Genomic DNA, 21,914 nt, shown 5'->3' on the forward strand with positions numbered 1-21,914 from the left:
GGTAAAGCCTGATACACTCACAAAGGGTTTGTGTTAAGTGGTTTGGGACCAAATCAAGGAAACGAAGCCGAGTTCCAGGCAGGAGTTGAGATGAAGTAGAGGGAAGAGGGGAACCATGGAAATGAGATAGAAGTGAATGTAGGAGTTCAGAGGCTTACAGCTTGGAGCCTAAATGAAAATATATACCTTCGGGAATTTGCAGAAATCTTGCTCATGAGGTTGGGCTTCCCAGCATACGTGCAGTGAAAGGCTCAAGGCCATATTATTTAAATCCCCAAACCCAAGTGTCTTGGCTTAGGTCTGCCAAGAAGCAGACATGCTTGGACATTTAAGAGATTTACTGGGGAAACACCTGTGAAAGAGTAAGGGGAGGGTGCTGGAGAAAGTAAGAAGAGACTTCAGAGAGAGATGCAGTTCTGACACTCGTGAAAGAAGAGGGGCCAGGAAGGAAAATTGGGTGGAAAGAGCCTCAGATCACAGAGCAGTTCTACAAAAGATCCAGCCAGGTTGGTGGAAAGTCCTCAAGTCAAATACACTGTTAGAGGAGTCCTGAAATAATGCCCTCACCATGCTGGTAGCAGCCCACCAAAAGTGTGTACTTGGTGCAAACATGATAGTAGATCCGGCGGGGGCAGCAACTGGGGCTGTCAATTAGCCATGCTCCCAGAGCAGGGCATTGGAGCTGCACATTTTCATCACCAGCACCCAGAGGTACCGCAGCTGATAGGAATCATGCCTGATTCACCATTGGATACTCAACTGCTCAACACATGTTTTCTGAATCGCTAAAGTGATCCAACCTGCACATCAAACAATCATCCTAAATGATCTTCAAAACCAGATGTTGTGCACATGAGGATTCATTATGCTATTCTTTCTCTTTTGTGTATTTAAAATTTCCCTTAATAGAAAAAGTTTATTACAGGGAATTCCCTGGTGGTCCAGTGGTTAGGACTTGGTACTTTCACTGCTGGGGCCCGGGTTCAATCCCTGGGAGGGAAACTGAGATCCCACAAGCTGTGCAGCACAGCCAAAAAAAAAAGAAAGTTCATTACAAATATTATTTATAAACGTTATTGTGTTTCCTCAAAAAATTAATTAAATCTAGCAATTCCATTTCTGGGTATATACCCAAAAGAACTGAAAGCAGGGACTCAAACAGCCCTCTTCATTCTCAAGCTCACAGCAGCACTATTCACAATAGCCAAAAAGTGGAGACAACCAAAATGCCCATCAGCAGAAGAAGGGATGAACAAAATGTGGTATATGCATACACTGGAATATTACTTGGTGTTCAAAAGTAAAGAAGTTCTGACACATGGTACAACATGGATGAACCTTGACAGCATTATGCTAAGGGAAGCAAGGCAGTCACCGAAATGCAAACACTCTATGGTTCCACTTCTATGAGGTAACCAGAGTAGTCAAACTCACAGAGCCAGAAAGTAGAATGACTGGTATTCACCGGGGGCCGGGAGGAGGGGGAAATGGAGAGATAAGCTTTAATGGGTGCAGAGTTTCACTCTGGGGAGAAGAAAAGGTTCTAGCAATGGATGGTGGTGACGACCGCACCATAATGTGAGTATACTGAACGCCAATAAAGCACACAGCTAAAAGTGGTTCAAATGGTAAAGTGTATCTTGTGCATATTTTACCACAGTGCGCCGCATGGCATGTGGGATCTTAGTTCCCCAACCAGGGATCGAACCTGTGTCCCCAGCAGTGAAGCTCAAAGTCCTAACTACTGGACCGCCAGGGAATTCCCAAAAATATATTATTCAGAGGACATAACTGACAGGGAGAAAAAGGTAAACAGGGTTACTCCACGTGACCATGTGGTCTCATGCTTTGAGTCCACCTCTCTGCCTCCAGACCCCTAATGAAGTCAGTACAGCTCCCGACTTCTCCTAGCCCAGCCATGTGGCTGGTGGGCTGGGTCCGGGGCTCTCCCTAATTGTTTTCCTCCCAAAGTCTGCTTAGGGCAACTTCTCAGACTCCACACAGGAGCTTCCTCTCCAAGCAGCCATTCCCAGCCAGCTGATCCCACCAAAGTCCACAAAGCCCAGGAGTCTGTAGCTTTTTAAACCCCGGACGCTGGCCCTGTGCTTTGGCCCCTTTAACTGAGCTTCTGCTTTGTAAAAATAAAAGTTAACTTGTTATGGTGAAGGTAGCTTGATGGCATCTCTTTCCCTCAAAGACTTCTGCCAGGATGATGGAGTGAGAAAGAAAACCCAGGTGAGAAGCAAATTGAGTCTGTCAGGAGGGTGCTACAAGGGGCTGGCCCTGGGGGGTACGTGTTCTCTGTGTTAACAACAAACCGGATAAACGGAGGAGGGGGCAGGAGGCAAGCCTGGGTGTGCCTTTGGTACCTGCTTCCCCCCTCTTCTTTTGTTGCTCATGCTTCTGACCCCTGATCGTGACACCTTTCTCGCTTTCTACTCTGCTTCAGGCACTAAATGACTGCAGACACCCTGTCCTTCTCTCCACTTCCATCTTCCTTCCTGCACATCTTTCCACTCACGCTATTAATTTTATCACTCTAGAAGTTCCAAGTCATCAGGAAGCCTGAGTTCAGAGTTTGGGCTCCACATGCTATGTGTTCAAGGCAATGCATCAAGTGTGTCAAATAAGATAATATGAAATCAGTGTGATCAATTATGCTTATAAAGGTGGCAAAGACAGCTAACCCAAGGCACCAAAAAGCCTATAAATCACCTAGATGGATTTATAGATCAAGACACCTGGGTCTATAAATTGTTCAGAAGGTCAGGGGAAGAGGACAGAGAGAGCATAGGATGTTCAGATAAAGGATGCAAAAGTGTGGCTCTTCCCTACGGTAATGATACTCAGAGTGCCTGGCCCCCTCTGCCCCCTGAGCCACTTGCCGTGTTAGTTTCCTTTTAGGTAATCCAAAACCAGTTCTAAAGAGTTTAAGCAGAAAAAAATATGATTAAAAGAGATTAATTCACTTACAGAAAATTTAGAAAAGCCCCTCAGTAGGCTTGGGGGCTAAGTAGCCAAGAGAATGCCCCAAATCACATTGAATCAGCCCGGTGGTTACAGAGACCTAGGCGACCACAACCAACACTGCCAGCATGGGCACACCAGGCTCCCCTCGCCCCGCTGCGGCAAGCATCTCCAGAAACTGGATGCTCTTCCCACAACACTAGCCAAGATGCACCTCACACCATCCCTGGCTTCACAGGCTTCCAGTTCAAAGTCTGACTGGTGGGACCCATGCCACATGCCTGTGCCCTAACTGGAGGGATGCTGGGTAAGGGCCGGGGGGACTGGTAGGTCTCTTCATTGGGGAATTCTCCACTCATGGGCACAATATTCATAGGTCCTACTTATGAACGTTGAGCACTCAAAAAGAATGGAACATGTGCCTGGGGGCACTGCGGCCACCAAAATGCCCTCCTACTTCTACTACTCCTCAGCAGTGTCTCACATAAAGCTTTGCTACCTAGAAAATGAGATTCTATCCTTGCTAAGAAATTAAGAAAGGCCAATTGTGTAGACTCATAAACCATCACTAGTACCAAAAGTACCCACAATCTTCAGGAAAAAGAGCAAAGTCCTTAGACCACCATGCAAAGTCATCCACAACAGGCTCCCGGTCTGCCTTTCCAGCGTCTCCACTTACCTTCCAAAATTCTTTACCCTCCCACAGCCATACTGGTGGGCTCCTGCCGCCCATCCTGGGACCCAGCACGTGTTTTCACCTCGTTTCATATCCCTACAGGGCCAGCCACCATCCGCTCAACCTACCCAAACCGTATAGCCCTCAACACACAGCTCTGGTTCCACATCCATCACCCTCCATAATTCCTTAATAGGAAGGACTTCTCCTCAAACTCCAGTGGTATGTAGAAAACAAATCTGTGGTTACCAGGGAGGAAGGGGAGGGATAAATTGGGATATTGGGATTGACATATACACACTGCTATATATAAACTAGATAAATAATAAGAACCTACTGTATAGCACAGGGAACTCTACTCAGTACTCTGTAATGACCTATATGGGAAAAGAATCTAAAAAAGAGTGGATATAGGTATAATTGACTCACTTTGATGTACAGCAGAAGCTAACACAACATTGTAAATCCACTATACTCCAATAAAAATTAATTTTAAAAAACTCCAGGGGTAACTATTACCTCATACTCCATTGTCAGTAGATCATGTACCATGTGACATTACTTCTATCATTGTCTCAAACTCTTCTTTGTGTCTTTTCTTATTTATTTATTTATACATCTTATCTCCCCAATCAGCCACTAAAGCCCTTAATGGCAGAAGCTCTTGTTAGATTTCTTGGAACACCCATAGCATTTCACATGAGGCTTCTTCATTGCAGGCAGTCCATAAAGACATGTGACTTTAAATTTACTTTACTCCACAGAGTTTTTACTTATCAAAGTGACAATGTCTACCCTTGCTTCTTAGCATGGCCCTGCTCTGCATGCTGACACTTGTGCATCTTCTTAAGTAGAACACAGGGCGGAAGAAGTCAGCAGTGGCTTCTTCCCCAGCAAACACGCTGGCAGAAACAGAGATAACACCTCAGCATCTCTCATTAATCTGGAAACATTGGCCCAACATTTATCGGAATAGTGCTGATTAGGTGTTAGGTATTCTGAGAGCTCACAAATCCTTACGGCAACTCCATCAAGTAAATGACATTATTTCCATTTTACAGATGGGGAACCTGTGGAAAACTCAACCGGGGTCACACAGCACGTAAGGGACAGATCCAGCATTGAACCCAGACAAGCCAGTTCCAGAGGCAGTGCTTTTCACCACTGGCTAGTGACCAAGATACCCTCTTTCATATTGCAAACTTAATCATGGTGTCTACAGAAAGAGTATATTCTAAGAATTTTAAGGAAAAATTTCACAAAACAGTTTGTTTTAACATGGAGAATGGTTCAACAGAAGAAGCCTTACCAATATTTCTCTGTTTCTAATTTTATTTGAGGGGACTTCAGAGAGCACATGCTGAACTTCCTCTCACCCTTCCTAAAGAGTCAAGTCAGATAAAACAGGTGAGAGAAACATCTGCCTCTTTGTGGCACAGAGATTCATGTAGAAACATCTCATACATTCAAAAGTGTCTATGAAGAAACCAAACTTGCCCTCACCTCTTCAAATTAATGGTATGCTAACCATTCTATCTGAGGTATGTCTGAGAATAAACTCCAAAAGCCTCAGTTTTCAAGAAAATACTAAGAGTGTGGTATAGATGGGTATCTACATCCTAGAAATCAAATCCTAATTCAAATATTTATAACAAGAGTTAATGGGAAGGTTAACATTTTCTAGTGGCCCAAGTCAAAAACCCTTTTTTGCCTTCTTCTTTTTCATTCTATTATGCTCTGTTCATCCAAGGAGAGTATTATTGGTAATCTCTTGCTAGGTGCTTGACTCTCTTCTCTCATCAGAAATATAGTTGACTTTATTTTTCCTACCTCAGTGTTTCCTACACAGGATGGTAAGCTTCTAAACATCAGTGTCCGATTAAAAAGATCTCAATAAATATGTTATGCTTTCAGCTTTCATTGGGGGAAACTATAAAATTACAGAAAATCCATTTACTATAGGAATGTTGTGCCTTCCCTCTTCTGGTGTTTTCTGGAAGCAGGTACCACATGAGAAAATGTCTCTAAACTTTTGTTCTACAAAAAGTTTTGCCTCAAATTCATTTGTCTTACAAACAATGAAAAGTGATCATGTAAAATGAAAAATTTTACCTTGGCCACCAGGAAACTCAGGACCAATTGCAGGCCAATCATATTTATCTATTTTAGATACAACTAGAATTGAAGCCATTTATGACTCAGTAGGCCAGTTAACAATTTATTGCTTCTCAGCTCTAAATGCATCCTTTTCGTGTGCTCTGTGAAAATGGGCATGGGCCCTTTAAATGTTTTTCCTTTGTCAGCTGGCCCTATTAACCTTTATCACCAGTGGGCTCTGGAGAGACGGTTCAGGATGAAAGGATTTTGTTTCCTGGTCTGGTGTTTGCTCTCCAGGCTCCTGCAGGGTGCACAGCTTCTCTAGGGTCCTCTGAGAGCACACGTGGCTTCCCCAGCACCTGCAGCAGAAGCAGCTTCCCCAGGCCCCAGGGACTCCTGCAAGGCACGGTGGTCAGTATCGCCCGGCAGCCAGCAGCTTCCCCAGCATGCCTTTGGGATGACTTGTAGCAGAGTCAGAGTTTCTCTGGTCAGGCGCCTCCCTGTGTGTTCACCTCCCAGTGAACAGCTTACTTCAACATCCTGGAGGGCAGATTGCCAGCAAGTTCCTGGGGCAAATTTCTAGATAATTCTACAGCACAGTATCACAGTGACTGCTCTGCTAACCAGTCAGCCACAGCCGTGCCAACCGGGACTGGGTCTCAGCCCCGGGGGAGTCCTCCTCCCACTCTATCTCAGCCCTTGGAATAGTGTCTGCTCCACATCTCTGCTATTCCCATATTCTACAGAGTTCTCTTGACTTCCTCCCAGGCAACTCCTTTGTTGCTTCAATTCCCTGTTACAGTCAATAATTCTTTACATTAAACTTGCCATGTTCAAATGACTGTGTTTCTCTCTCCTGATCAGTTCCAAACTGAGAGGCTTAGCACATGTGCATTTTATGTTTTCTTCCTACCCTGACATCTACCCAAAAATGTTTTACACCGTGGTTTTATTATTATTATATATATATATATATTTTGCAATATGCGGGCCTCTCACTGTTGTGGCCTCTCCCGTTGTGTAGCACAGGTTCCAGACGCACAGGCTCAGCGGCAGGCTGAGCCCAGCCCAGCAGGCTCACGAGCCCAGCCACTCCGTGGCATGTGGGATCTTCCTGGACCGGGGCACGAACCCGTGTCCCCTGGGGAAGCCCTCTATTATTTTTAAATTTAGATTTTACTACTTTATTGTGTGTATGCTTTCTTTAGTCTACTTTAAAGTGTTTGTGGAATTTAAAGTTTATTAATTCACTGAAATGTGTATGCAAATGAGGGTCATGCCTATTTAATTTGCTGTGTACCTTTTCCAGAAAAGAAGCAGACTCAATACAGTAGACCGATTATTTTTGATGAAGATAATGAGGTTGATGATCTTAGGTCTTTCTGTCCCAGGTTAGACTTTCCTACAACTGAAATAAGGACTCTAGAAGTTTCGATGTTAGTACAAAGAATAACAAAGCTAGTAGAGAGACCCATGATAATAATAGCTCATCATTGTGTTCCTCAAATCAAAATTTTCCAACTAGTTTAACAGAGCAGAGGATGACAATTTCAGATGAATATAGGAGAGACTAGTGAGCTTTGTGATGACTAAGAAGTAAAGTCTCAGACCAAATTCCCAGTATGGCCGCAAATTGAAAACTTCCCAGGTTAACCATCAATTCCATTACCACTGCCCAGGGAACTGAGAGCTGCAGTGTGGTGAGAGGACCTGGCTTTTGTTTGAAACCCTGGGGTCTACTGAGTACTAATTATATACCCTTGAGCAATTATCTAACCTCAATATCATAACAATGCCTGCCTCCCAAGGTTGCCATGAAGCTAAAGATGACCACTGACTATGATATCCTTTTCACAGTGCCTGGCACATAGGAAGTCTTAGCAAATGTAAATACCTTCTCCCCTGATATTAGTTTCCTAGGGAAGCCGCAAAGAAATACCACTAATGTAGTAATTTAGAACAACAGAAGCTTATTGTCTCACAGCTCTGTAGGCAAGAAGTCTAAAATCAAGGTGAAGCTTGACCATGCTTCCTCTGAAACCCGTAGCGGAAGGATCTTTCTCTGCCCTTTCCAGTTGCAGGTAGTCCCAGACTGGGCTTGTGGCAGCGTAATTCCAACCTCTGCCGCCATCTTCATGTGACATTTTCCCTGTGTCACTTCACATGGTCTTTCCTCTGTGCATGTCTGCCTCTGTGTCCAAATTTCCCCTTTTTACAAGGATATTTGTCATGTTGGATTAGGGCCCATACTAATGACCTCATTTTAACCTGATTAACTCTCTGAAGACTCTATTTCTAAATAAGGTCACATTCTGAGGTACTGGGGCCTGGGACTTCTACAAACCGTTTTTGAGGGGGGGCAGAATGCCCCCCTCTTTAGTTTTTTGCCTAGAGGTTGCAGCCTAGTTCCCTTCCTCCATAGTGAATTATCAATTAGCTGTTTAGAGTACAACTTGTGCCTTATCACAGATTCTGGAATATGGGCTTACAAAATACACCCATCGAGGTAAAGCATAAGTAAGTCCATAACTTAGAAAGCTCCTAACTCTCTCGGCTTCCCTCATTCTGGGCACTGGGCATGGATGGCTGCCCTCAGACTTGCTCCCTCCAGCCTTTCCTGGCCTCTACCCGCTCCAGGCCCTGCCTCTCATTACCAGCCCTGAACTCACCAGTTACTTTTCATTTGTCCTCTTTCTTAATCTGATTCCTTAACCAAAGACCCATAACTATCTATCAGCTGTATTAAAATCTCTATACTCAGCTAAACAGGTGCAATCTATAAAAAATGGCCCAGAGGGGCTTCCCTGGTGGCACAGTGGTTGAGAGTCTGCCTGCCGATGCAGGGGACACGGGTTCGTGCCCCAGTCCGGGAAGATCCCACATGCCACGGAGCGGCTGGGCCCGTGAGCCATGGCCACTGAGTCTGCACGTCCGGAGCCTGTGCTTCGCAACGGGAGGGGCCACAGCAGTGAGAGGCCCGTGTACCGCAAAAAAAAAAAAAAAAAATGGCTCAGAGGTAAGAAGGACATTTTAGTTCACCTAAAGGAAAGCCCTTTACAGTCCTATGTCTAAGCCCAAGTCCTTAACTGAAATGTAAGAACTTTAGGGATTAATCCTTTGTCAGTTGCTTCATTTGCAAATATCTTCTCCCGTTCTGAGGGTTGTCTTTTCATCTTGTTTATGGTTTCCTTTGCTGTGCAAAAGCTTTTAAGTTTCATTAGGTCCCATTTGTTTATTTTTGTTTTTATTTCCATTTCTCTAGGAGGTGGGTCAAAAAGGATCTTGCTGTGATTTATGTCATAGAGTGTTCTGCCTATGTTTTCCTCTAAGATTTGATAGTGTCTGGCCTTACATTTAGGTCTTTAATCCATTTTAAGTTTATTTTTGTGTATGGTGTTAGGGAGTGTTCTAATTTCTTTTACATGTAGCTGTCCAGTTTTCCCAGCACCACTTATTGAAAAGGCTGTCTTTTCTCCACTGTATATTCCTGGCTCCTTTATCAAAAATAAGGTGACCATATGTGTATGGGTTTATCTCGGGGCTTCCTATCCTGTTCCATTGATCTAAATTTCTGTCTTTGTGCCAGTACCATACTGTCTTGGTTACTGTAGCTTTGTAGAATAGTCTGAAGTCCGGGAGCCTGATTCCTCCAGCTCCGTTTTTCTTTCTCAAGATTGCTTTGGCTATTCAGGGTCTTTTGTGTTTCCATACAAATTATGAAATTTTTTGTTCTAGTTCTGTGAAAAATGCCAGTGGTAGTTTGATAGGGATTGCATTGAATCTGTAGATTGCTTTGGGTAGTAGAGTCATTTTCACAATGTTGATTCTTCCAATCCAAGAACATGGTATATCTCTCCATCTATTTAGGAGGGGGAAGGGTAAGCTGTGACAAAGTGAGAGAGTGGCATGGACATATATACACTACCAGACGTAAAATAGATAGCTAGTGCGAAGCATCCGCATAGCACAGGGAGATCAGCTCGGTGCTTTGTGACCACCTAGGGGGGGGGATAGGGAGGGTGGGAGGGAGGGAGACACAAGAGGAAAGAGATATGGGGACATATGTATATATACAACTGATTCACTTTCTTATAAAGCGGAAACTAACATACCATTGTAAAGCAATTATACTCTAATAAAGATGTTAAAAAGAAAATAAAAAAGAACTTTAGGGAAGGGTAATGCATTTTGCCACTAACTCCTTTGTATGAATTGCAGGGGTAGGGTTCATATTAGGACACTGTGCTCCCCTGTGGAACAAGAAGACCATAAGGGAAGAAGCATAGACTGTGCACATGTGTGTGAACAGAGACACATAAATGTACACTCGAACTGGCCCAAGCCAAGGAAAACCAGCTAACAGAGCGCGGTCCCTAAGTTTTGTCATAGGCCTAAAGTCTTAGCAAAAATGGACATGTAAGCACTGCCTCTCTCTGTGTCCCAGTATAGGGACCCCTGCTTCTCCTGCTCTATAAATCCCAGTAGAAAGGGAAAAGCTGGATGGTCTGGAGGAGGCAGCTCCACTTAGGCAGCCACGTGCAGGTGTGCTTCAAGCGGGAAATAAAGACTTCCCCATGAAAAATCGTCTCCCCATCACTCCCCTCAGGTCTAAAACTCCCGTCATTAGGGCCGTTCTTAAGTTAAAGACATCTTATCTTCCCAAGACATTTGATAAAAGCAGAACACTTCCCAGGAGGGATACACTGTGTCCTTGGTGCCCATTAAGATTTTCACGAGCACTGGGTGTTGTATTCCCTGGTGGTCACCTTAGTCAGTTGTCCCAAGGGAATAAGTCCAACCATAGACATACGTTCGTTTTGTTCTCTGCTATGTCCTCAGAGCCGTGCAAATCCCTGGATGTAAAATGCAATCTGAATCTGCCTCTATAAAGTGGAGACAGGGTAGCACCTAGCACATCACGTCATTGTGAAGAGTTAATGATCAATACCTCTAAAATGATTAGAACAGCTCCTGAGATATAGTAAGCTCATGGTTGTTATTACTGCTGTTGTTGTTACGACTGATTAAACACACAAGTGATGGGAGAGGAAAAAGATCTAGTAACTCTGAACAGGAAGGCCCCATGGGGTGATGTGAATGAGGGGAAGGGTAAAAGAAGTGGGTGGTGGAGGAAGTGCAGGGTGGGCTGAAAGGGAAATAGAGCAGACCAGCTTGTCTCACAATCTGAGAGTGTACGGAACAACCTATGGACACTGCCCAGGCCTACGGCACTGACCAGGGCCCGCTGAGGGCCTGGCACTGAACTGCAGGGCTGAGCCAGAGGCCTTTGCCTCTCGGCCCTGCTGTGGCCGGAGAGAGGTGATAGAATGCAGGAGAGTGCGGTGGTGAGCAGCCTCCATACCTTAGAGAGTGACTGTGTCCTGAAATCTCTGAAACTGAACCAGATTAACAGGGAGCACACGGCACTGGAAAGTAGGTACCCCAGATTCCCAACCAGGACCCACAGCATAGCATCCAGCCTAAAGGAGAGGCAAGGTGCTGCAACACAGTTTCCCGAAGTGTGTTACTGGTGGCTCGTGAAAAGACAAAGTATTCATATAGGTTTCTGGGTTAAATACAGTTAAATGTACTTCTTTAGAATAAGATTTCTCAGAGCCTGTAATATGCCTCAACGTATTGTGAATCTCCAGAGGTAGATACTGTGCATAGTGTTTCCCAAATGTATTTGACCAGAGAAGCCTGTTTTTAACACAGTATCCAGAGGCCAGTGTCCTGCTAGAAAACCCAGGGGTGTGTGGATAAAGCTGGATACAGTGTCTCCAAGGCCAAGACATCGAGAGTTTCTGAGCCCTCACTTCCTCATCTGAAAAGAGTGAAGGGTTCTTAATTCAGTGGTTCTTATCTGAGAAGCTGGTAAAAGCCATGGATCCTCTCCCTGAAACTAGGCACATTTATATATGTGTCAGACTCTTTTATTCATACAAGTTCAGGGAATCATAAATTTCTCAACTATAAGATGTTCTAAGATCCCATCCATCTCTCAGACGCTGAAGGTACCTGAATTAGAAGGACATCATGGTAGACAGCCAGCGCTTTCGCCTGCCCAGCATCCCTTCGATTTCCTTTTGGTGACAGCACTAGTTCCCCTTTGTGAAACCACCTTTTTCCCATTCTTAGTCCATGCAATTCAAGAAAAGTGGACCAACTCCCTTCAACTCCAGAAGTGGGCATGTCACCCAAACTTAACCAGTCACAATACCTCATTCCCCTTGCCCCAGCAAAGAAATCAGGGATAGCACAATGTTGATGAGAGAGTTCTCTAGGACTTGTGCTAGAGCTATCAGATCAGAAAAAAAAGAGGAAGAGATGGAGAGAGGGAGGGAAGGAAAGAAGGAGGGAAAGAAGGGAGGAAGGAAGGAAGGGAGGGAGGGATTAAAGACTACATTGTGGCTTCTAAACTAGCAGAATGAAAGTTGGCAGTCTAGGCAGCAACCTTTGTCTTTGAGAGGGAAAGCAATTCCTAATGATATTAGCTGAATCATCCCTAAAATCTACTTCCTCCCCCCAAATACCCCATTTTTGTGAGCCAATAAATCGTCTCCTCTGTTTAAACTAACTTGCAACTGAAAGAGTGCTACGTAATTCAGACCTCAGTCTTGGGACTCCCAGGCCTGCTGTGAGGCTCAATTAAGAGGCTCATTGTATTAATGCTGAGTCTATACTTGACAGATAATAAGCCTGTAAGGATATTTGATGGAGGACTGTGTGTTGGTAGGTACCGGTAGGACCTGACCACTGACCCATGTGAGCTGTGCACCAAGAAGACCCCAGAGACCTCAGCTAGTTTCTTCCACCTGCTACCTGCTGCCTGAAATGCCACCCTGGAGCATCTGGGATGCTGGCGGAGGTAGCAGGAGGTATGGGGGTATTGCTTAGCCTTTTGAGAATCTAAGGAATCTAATCAACCCTCTTCTTCGAAAAATAAGGGAACATATTTGTGGGCAGTTTCAGGGGTTTACAGACTCTCGGAAGCCCCACAGAGACTCCTTCCTCAAGGGGTCTCAGGGCTGCATGACCTCACTTAGGTAGAGAGGAGTTGCTAGACTTCTTCCATGAGAGATCCCAGTCTCCCAAAGGCCTGAAGATGCCAAGGAAGAAAAAAGGGAGACCACCACCAGCACAAGAATGGAAAGGAAGGTGGCCGATAATCTGCGAAGACTCTGGCATTTAAACACACAGCATGAATAAGTCTCACTACCCCCAACTGCCCTTTGAGAAGGTTTTCTGTTCGTGGGACAGGGAGGCAGCATAGCTAGAGTCCCCCTCAGTCAGATTTGGAATTAACCTGTGGCCTAAGGTTTGGATTCCTGTTAAAAGTGATTCCCGGACAGAGAACATTTTAAAGTCTTATCAGTCATTCATACCTTTTCCCAGGTAACATATTTTAATACGAAGAATCGGGAACGCCTTAATAAAAAGCAGGAGGGAGAGTAGAGACGACAGATGTCCTCTGCGGGCGGCTTTGTCTGGGCTGCCTGGTGGAAGCACTAGTCTCTAAAAAAAGCGATCAATCCTAACTTTGAAGCATTTTGCTGAATAACTGTTTTAAATGGCTACGTTCTTCCCATCTGTGGGAGATTTTCCTAAAAACACAAAAATTTAGCCAAGATCTCACAACGAAGGAACTACTGCATTTAATTGCAAAGTTAGAAGCTGATGGTTTGACAAAGCCTCACCTATTTTTCTTCCCATCCTTAAAATGTTTTTTTTATCAAAACTGGCCTCCCCTACTGAAGTCTGTGTTCCACTCCCAGCCCATCCCCCCAGCCCCCTACTCCCACACCCCACTCCCAGCAAGCCCGTGCTTGGGATCCTGCCCAGCCCTCGTGAGGCCTCCTACACATCCAAGGTCCAAGGCAAGGGAAGGAGGGGACAGCTGCAGCTCAGCTCCTGGCCACAGTCCTTCCACCAAACCATCATCTGGGATCTTTTCCTCCTGCCCTACAAGATGTCAGAGCTAGGGTCTCATATGAGGAGTGCTCAGATGAATCTCCTGCGAAAAACACATTTTACAATCCAGAGCCTTTTGCCAAGGATAAGAATAGTCTCCCCTGTGCCTATTTCAGGCTCACACTGAGAACAGATAATAATTTACGTGTGCCTAACTCCTCCACAGCTTGAAAGTGCTTTTCTTTACCATTCTGCCTGTTTGTTTGTTCTACTCAGGAACCCAGAGGGGAGCCAAGATGTCAAATCTGCTCCATAGCAACTGTCTCCCTCTAATTTCAATAGGGCCCGAGTCAGCATCACTATGGCACATGCAGACGCAGCCTGAAATTCGGGCTGGGTCCTCGAGTTCACTTCATGGTATGGCTGCCGGTAGATGTGAATATTGTTAAAAGTTTGCCACCATAAATCCTTGAAAAATAAGAACAACTTATTTCTTATATGAAATAAGATTTTTACGTCTAAAAAGCGAAGAATTAAGCCAAGCCATTGAGTTTCACCTTGTTTTGAAAGACTTGTTTCAGTACCAAAATCCCTGAGCTTGGCATATTCCAATAGGAAGCTCAGGGTGGGAGGGAGGGAGACGCAAGATGGAAGAGATATGGGAACATATGTATATGTATAACTGATTCACTTTGTTATAAAGCAGAAACTAACACACCTTTGTAAAGCAATTATACTCCAATAAAGATGTAAAAAAAAAAAAAAAAACCCAAAGGAACAGCTTTGGGCAAGAGCCTTACACCATCAGCTCAAATCTGATACAAACACAGGTCAAGAATCTGGTCACCAGGATCTGTGCTTTATGAATGACCATGTACTGGCACAGCCTCGGGCATTGAGCGGGGGATTTCACCGCAGCACCGCTAAGGAGGCTTAGAAAGTATGTGAGGTTTGTACGGGTGGTCCCCTTCTCTCTGTTTTGCACCCTCTTACACTCTGTAGACTCCCTTGGAAGCATCTCTTTGTTCTGCATCTTCACGTTGCCCGTCCACATCAAAGGGCTTTGTGCTTTGAACCACCTACCCAGGATGGCAGTTTGAAGACTTTGTGTTTCAGCTCGCCCGGTGAAAGCAGTTCCATGCCCTAGAGATAGCAGGCACCAACTAGCAGGATGCTTTTGCCTTGGTCGCTAGCAACTGCTCCCACGCCTCTGCTTACCTTGCTCACTTCCCTAGCTACCAGGGCTCCCCATCCTAGCACACCTCTGACACCACCCTGTCTGTTCACAGCGTTCCCCGTGAACTCCTAGAACCCTACAGAGGGGGATCCCAGGGATTCCGCCTCCTGGAGCACGGACTGACTCTCAGCACTGACTCCCATTTTAATCCTGCCAGGCCCGCAGTCTGTTAGTCAAACCCCCCAGTGCCAGCGTCTGAATTCAGTGTTAGACAATCTGGTCAGATAACCCAGTAGATCGCAATCCTGGATGTACATTTGAATCTCTTGGAAGCCTTTCAAAATGACTAACCCTCAGGCACCAGCCCCAGAGATTCTGATTTCATTGGTCTGGCATAGAGCAGTATTTTTCTTAGCTCTGCAGGTGGGTCAAAGGTGAGTCAGGTTCTGAATCAAGGATCTAAACCCAAGACAAGCAGAGTACCGAGCCCATGTGCAAATGCAAAACACAATTTCTTATTCAATTATGACTGTTGAGACAAATACTGAAAAAGTTATTCCAATTTAATTTAAACAAGTCATTCCTCTAGATTCTTACATTTGTCTAACACTCAGTAAAATACATATTTTTTAATGATATTTTATAAAAACCAACCAACTTTTTTTCTCTTTCAGGACAGCTCCATAGAACTGTGCTACCTGTTGAATGTAAACTTTGTCTATGTGACTCCCTGGTTGAATATTACGCACCTTTGGACATAACGCTTTCACGCCTCCAAAGTGCTATGTAAAAGCCTGAAATAGTCGGGTTATGTAATATACAATGAGAATATCATTTACCATTTTTCCAATTAAATCTTCACAACTTTTCACTTAGTCCTCCAATCTGTTGCTGTGAGGTCCACGGAGTAGCAGAATGGTAGAAATGCAGAATCTACAGCCCCCACCCCAGACCAACTGAATCAAAATCTACATTTTAACCAGAGCCTCAGGAGAACCCACAGCTACATTCACGTTTGAGACACACCCTCCAGTAAGCCACTTTTATCAGCCTTTTTGTTAGAGCAGCTTCTTTCAGGGCTCTCCCTTTGTGGTCTTAGCCCCCCATGAATGCTCTGCTTCCACCAAACCACACTGCCCCAGGTTCCAGGCCTCTCAGGCCCCCTCCCCTTCTTTTTGCCTAAAGGCAGCACTCGTATTTCTCAATGTCCCAGTTGAGTCTCTCAACTCCAAAACCTTCTCCATAACCCAAGGGCTCTTACCTGCCTCTAATTTTACAGAACCTGTCTAGCTACACTTTCATCCAGCAACGTAGCTGTGCTTGTTCTGTTATTTAACCCTTATTCTGCCCTTAATTTTCCAAGTACTTCTGCTTTGTGTCTCCTGCTAGTCTATCACTTACATGTTTTTGCACCTGTCATGGGACTTTGCATATAATAGATTCAACAAATATTTGGTGTTTGGCTTTGACTTGGATCTCTGATGGCACACTATATAATCTGAAAAACCTATAAATCTGAGTCTAGAAACTAGTAAAAAATATACAACCTCTAAGTTTTGCTGGTATTAAACCTCCCAATCGGCTGAACCCAGAAGTTGCACAATAATGTACTGTACAGATACTGAACTATTTTTAAATAACTGGAGAAAATAAATATCAAAAATGAAAATAAGACAACATAATATCAGGTATCAACTAACACTGTAAGTAGAAACATCTCATATTATTGTCGCTAAGGACAACTAAACAAATAAAATCCCTGAGCTACCAGCAGCTGCCATGGACCAAAATACAATGACAGCCAACCCCAGCCTATGATGTGCAAAGAAAAGCATACAGGGCTTCTGACCAAAATTGTGTCTACCAGGATACAGGCAGTCTCAAAACTCATTCCATTCCACTCCTGGATAGAATGACCCCATACACTGTGGCAGGTGTTTTTCTCTATACTTTCATCAAGTCCATAAGTATTATTAGAATTTAACAATGTGTCTTATAGCAGGTCATAGAAATACAAAGATGGCTAAGACATGTCCTTACTGTCAATGTGCTCACAGTCCTAGTGGGAAGAGGCATAAACATATCATTCTAACACAATGTGGAACATACAGTACTATAGTACACGTACACAGGGCATTATGGGAACACAAGGAAGGGCTGCCTAACTCAACCTGAAGCAATCAAGATTGTGGACTTTCTGAGGCTTCCCTGGTGGTGCAGTGGTTGAGAGTCCGCCTGCCGATGCAGGGGACACGGGTTCGTGCCCCGGTCCGGGAAGATCCCACATGCCGCGGAGCGGCCGGGCCCGTGAGCCGTGGCTACTGAGCCTGCGTGTCCGGAGCCTGTGCTCCGCAACAGGAGAGGCCGCAACAGTGAGAGGCCCATGTACTGCGAAAAAAAAAAAAAAAGATCGTGGGCTTTCTGGAGGTGGTGATACTTGAGTTGAGACTTAGAGATGACAAAGGAATTAGCCAACTGAAAGATGAAGAGTGATATTCCAGGTAAGGAGAAGTATGTAAGGAGAGGGAAGAGGACACTGACAACATGGTATGTGGAAGGAGCCTAGAAAGCTCTGCATAGTAAGAGGCCAGAAGTGATGAGGTTTTCTCTACAGAGGCAGTGGCCACCTGCTAGTTGATAAGCTTGGAGACAAAAGACTTGGGACTTTATCCAAAAGGCAAATGGAAAATGTCTAGGCTTGAAAAGACTTCATGCAGCTTCCAAGATCTAATAAGCAAAATTAGAACAGCTTTGATTCTAGATGAACCAACTACATTAAAGCCATAGAATCCTCATCAACATGGCTACTTAGATACTAATTCAAACATTTCATGAATCATCTCTGCAGATGGATATTGGAGGACAAGACCTCTGAGATAAATCCCTTCCAGCCAAGATTCTATTTTCTGATTTTAAATGGCCAACAGAACTATGGACCTATAACATGGATCTGTCCTTCTGAAGGCACTAAACCATACCGCAGGACAAATACCACAGTCTTATTAAGACAGTGACGTGAAAGGAGCATTAAAAGGGCCATAGAATGGGAGCCTGCTTCTTCGCACTTCTAGCTGACTTCTCTTTCCAGCAAACTATATTTTTCTCCAATTATAGCTCACCATGTCAGGCAAATGTATGCGATTATTATGTCTTTATTCTTAGTATTTTAATTTAAATTATTTACTGTATTTTTTCATTTGAAACCAAACAGTTCAATTATTTGCTTTACACTTATTGATGCACACATACACACACAGATTTTTACTCAATTTTGAGAGGTGAGACGCTGGTTGATTTGAATGTTGGCATTTTGTGAAATTTTGCCTCAGTATAAAACATAAATTGTTTACTCTGGATGTTCAAAACCATTAACACAGAAGAAAAATACCAGCAGGAAATAATTGTTTGGTTCAGGCAGATGACTAGATACATTATACCCAATGGTATATATGAGCTGGAATCATTCAACTGCCTGCCTTTTAAATATGTCATGTCTCCAAACTGCACCTTGCACACTGCTTCCTCTAAGAGCTCCTAATCTGGGCCAGACTTCTCAAAATGGATGAAACTAAACTAACTCAGCCATCTTTTGCCAATTTCACTGTATCTGGATTCAGCATTTTATCTTCCCATCTAACCCGGGTAGGTATTATTTTCCTAGCAGTGATTTTACTTTTTGGCGATGGGCAAATGTCCATATTTACAATTTTAGCCTTTTCAGGACCACAGAATTAAGCAATCATCAGGAAAAAATAACAGTGATGATAAAATTTAGAATAATATTAAAGAGGTAAGTGTGATAGTTAAAAAAAAATAAAAATTAAAAAATCAAGTAGACCAGGGATGAAGGGCATGGGCCCTGGGGCCAGACTGCAGAGTGTAGTTCTTGGTTTCCCCACTTATACTATACTAGCTTTGGACAGGTCATTTAATCGTTCAGAGGTCTCAGTTATCCAGTACGTAAAATGGGAATAATAATGCTAGTTCCTATCTCTAATGTAGTTGATAAGATTTTTAACAGTAATTTATACACAGCATTTAAATCAGAGCCTGGCACATAAGAAGTTATATGTGCTAGCTATTATTAGTATTATCATCAACTTCATCATCATCATCGTCATTATAAGGTACCACAATCCATTAATCTCAATTCTCAGAAATAGTTTCATGGAATGTCACAGGGTATTTTCACATTCACATGTCCTCTTCTTTTCTAGCACTTCTTGGGATGTTTGAAATACAAGAGAAAACAAAAATAACTCTTCTCAAGAGATGATATTACAAAGATTAGTTAGCAGAAAATATGTTGTGGCAGACATTGTTGGTTGAATGACCCAACCCCATTTCCAGTCTCTTCCCTAGGTCCTCTTCCAGCTTGCGATGTGCACACGACATAGTGCGGCAGGAAAAGCATTTTCCCCTCTTCCTACTGAAATGATCGCCAGCCTACGAAGGAAGCCCCCAAAGAATCAGAGACCTCAATGCTAACCTTGCTGACCCCCCTTCAACCAGTGCCAACAGCTACCCGCCCTCAGATTTTCCATCATATATGAAAAGTAAACCCCTTTACAATTAAGACTTCGTATTCAGGTTTTCTAATGCATGCAGCCAAAAGCATTCCTGACTGATACATTTATAGACTCCACGTCGCTCATGAGACGACCCGAGAGATCTCAGTCTGCAGCAGTCATTCTCACTGATGCCTGATTTCTTTTCCTAGGGTAAAACTAGATCCTTGGTGCTTGTGCTTCTGCGTTCAGTGTTCCAACTTGCCCTGCATAAGTTGCATCCTGGAGATCCAGAGAGCCCTTCCTTCTAGGTCTTCCCCATTCCATCTTTCTGCTCCCAGGTGCTGATCCCACTTCAGCTGCTCAGGCTGCAGGCTTTTCATTTCTTGCCCTCCAGGAAGCCACACTCTGGGTGACCAGCATCCCTACACTGGTGCTACTTATTCCCCTTGACACCAAGCTCATAAGTTCTCTCTTCAGTGTCACCTGGTAATGGGGGCAGACATCTTCCCATCACTTGTCTCTCTCCACCTTATCAGTTTTATTATTGTGGCCAATTTTTCTTGTCCCCAGTGGTTCTCAAAAAGCCCACCTGCACAATCACTCCTCAGCCCCTTCCGGTTCACTAACGAAGTCTAGTTGCAGCTGTATACACGATAAAACTGGTAAAAGCTACACAGCTTGCAAATAGTGTTTCCAATTGTCATATTGCATTATTGTTGTTTAGACAATCAAACTGTTCACTGAAATAATTACATTATTAAAATATTTTAAAATTGTCTACGGACTTATTTCAGATAGTACTTCTTCAGCTCTAAAATTATTCAACCATTTCAACAACAAAGAAAAAACTGTAACTTGGACTTGGTGATTGATATCTTCTTCTTCATCAACTTAGTTCACAATTTGGAAACAAAGGTTTGTCTGTTTAATATTATATGAAAAATTATAGTCATCCTGGATAAACAATAGTGTCAATAAATAACATCTACATAAGAATGAAAAAGAAAACCTATATTCTTGCTGCCAGCAGACATAACTTTTGTTGACCTTTGAAAGCCAGGGGATTAACTAGCATTTGGGGGGAGACATTTTGAAAGACACAGAACCTGTCATATTTTCTGCTTCATGAGCTAAACATAAACAGTGGGAAGACTGTTACAGCTCTCTGCTAACAGATGAGGCTTTGGAGGTTGTGAGCCAAAGGAACAGCAAAGACCATTCTGTGTTTAATAAACCATATACCCTCCAGTACTGAGATGACCCCTGACAGGAAGTTAACATTTGGAAAAAAAAAACACAGTTCTTCCAAGTCATGGAGGTATAATATAAGATCCTGTGATTGTAAAGAAATCACATGGGTTGTGAAGAGAAGCAATTGTGAGGGATGTCATTTTTAAAATTTACTATAATTTACAAATAAGAGAGACCTGAGCTGATAAAGTATCATCCAAATTACTATTTGAAAATGATTTATACCACAGGGAACACAAAACAGTATTTCTATTTGTTTTTCTAGCAAAACATACATATGTGCAGCAAAGTGAATCAGAAACTCTTCCCAACTCAGAAAAACTTTAAATCATAATAATAATGAAGATAAAAGTCATTTTCAGGCAGTAGCTCAATAATACACTGAAAATGGAGTCACCACATACATAATTCAGGCCTAATGTAATCCTCAAGACACATATTCCTAAAATAAAGAGGCAGACAGCCTGGGTGTGGGTCTGGCTCTTGCTGTGTTACTTTGTGCAAGTAACTTAATATCTCTGAGCCTCAGGATCCACATCTATAAAATGCAGGTAATAGCTACGTTGCAGGGTTGTTAAAATAAGTGAAACGAATTGATATTTTTACAGTTTTAGAACAGTTCCCAAACATATAATAAGTGGTACTTAAGTATAAATAACAAATAATAACAGCTGTGTAGCTTACCTGATGCCCGATGGGATAAATTTAAACTAATCAGTCAGTGGAAGAGCTATGGAAGCCTCCAGTCTAACCTCTTCTCTCACACAAGAATCCTCTAAGAACCAAAACCAAAAGCATGACCCAGCAATTCCGCTCCTGGGTATATATCTGAAAAAAACAAAAACACTAATTCGAAAAGACACACGTGTCCCAATGTTCATAGCAGCGTTATTTACAATTGCCAAGATATGGAAACAACCTAAGTATCCATTAACAGATGAATGGACAAAGAAGATGTGGTATATATACACAATAGACTACTACCCAGCCATAAAAAGAATGAAATTTTGCCATTTTGCAGCAGTATGGATGGACTTGGAGGGTATTATGCACAGTGAAATAAGTCCGACAGAGAAAGACACTGTATGATATAATTTATATGTGGAATCTAAAAAATACAACAAACTAGTGAATATAACAAAAATGAAGTGGACTTGCAGATATAGAGAACAAACTAGTGGTCACCAGCAGGGAGCTGGGGAGGGGCAGAATAGGAGTGGGGGAGTGGGAGATAAAAGCTGTTGGGTGCAAGATAGGCTACAAGGACATATTGTACAACATGGGAAATATAGCCAATATTTTTAAATGGAGTGTAACCTTTTAA

At 43.3% G+C, this 21,914-nt stretch overlaps 1 long non-coding RNA gene across 1 annotated transcript in view; it reads right to left on the minus strand.

Annotated features, from left to right (window-relative positions):
• LOC112405525 (uncharacterized) overlaps window positions 1–21,914 on the minus strand; it is a 47,982-nt gene that overhangs the window by 20,433 nt on the left and 5,635 nt on the right. The window contains exon 2 of the long non-coding RNA XR_003004350.1: window positions 21,275–21,418. This is a non-coding gene — a long non-coding RNA (uncharacterized LOC112405525). The remainder of the gene's footprint in view (window positions 1–21,274; window positions 21,419–21,914) is intronic.

Source organism: Neophocaena asiaeorientalis, unplaced genomic scaffold, assembly GCF_003031525.2.
Source record: "Neophocaena asiaeorientalis asiaeorientalis breed wild unplaced genomic scaffold, Neophocaena_asiaeorientalis_V1.1 scaffold212, whole genome shotgun sequence".
NCBI classification, from domain to species: domain Eukaryota; kingdom Metazoa; phylum Chordata; class Mammalia; order Artiodactyla; family Phocoenidae; genus Neophocaena; species Neophocaena asiaeorientalis.